The 381-nt window shown below is 37.5% G+C and overlaps 2 long non-coding RNA genes across 2 annotated transcripts in view; both read right to left on the reverse strand.

The window, feature by feature from the left end:
* The window catches only part of LOC119588014, a 1,346-nt gene extending 991 nt beyond the window's left edge, over positions 1-355 (reverse strand). The window contains exons 1-2 of the long non-coding RNA XR_005230045.1: positions 231-355; positions 45-100 (exon numbers count right to left, since the gene is read on the reverse strand). This is a non-coding gene — a long non-coding RNA (uncharacterized LOC119588014). The remainder of the gene's footprint in view (positions 1-44; positions 101-230) is intronic.
* The window catches only part of LOC119588021, an 11,989-nt gene that overhangs the window by 5,014 nt on the left and 6,594 nt on the right, over positions 1-381 (reverse strand). The window lies entirely within an intron of this gene.

The following is a 381-nucleotide window of genomic DNA, read 5'->3' on the forward strand; positions in this document are numbered from 1 at the left end:
CTAGGGTAAATAGGCCTAAAACAAGAAAGTCTCAAGTCGCTAACCTGTCCGACTGCTCAGCCCATTTTTCGCTTCCGCCAACATGATTACCGTCGACAATCTGTAGTGTGAAAATAACTTTTTTCTCCTTTTCCTTTTGATTTAGTGATGTAATATCAGTAAAAAAAATATATATATATATTTCAATAGCGTTATCTTTTACTTTGTATTATTGAGGAAAGAGTGCTTACAGAATACCGAGAAGAAAGTGAAGCTTCATCTTGATTCAGCTGCTGATCCCGGACTGAGTCGATGGTTGGGATTCGTGAGGTATTTATACCCTGCGAATTTTAGGGGATGCCAAATCGAGAATTTCCGAAGTCGAAGAAAAAACAACATAAA

This window comes from Penaeus monodon, chromosome 23, assembly GCF_015228065.2.
Source record: "Penaeus monodon isolate SGIC_2016 chromosome 23, NSTDA_Pmon_1, whole genome shotgun sequence".
NCBI lineage: Eukaryota > Metazoa > Arthropoda > Malacostraca > Decapoda > Penaeidae > Penaeus > Penaeus monodon.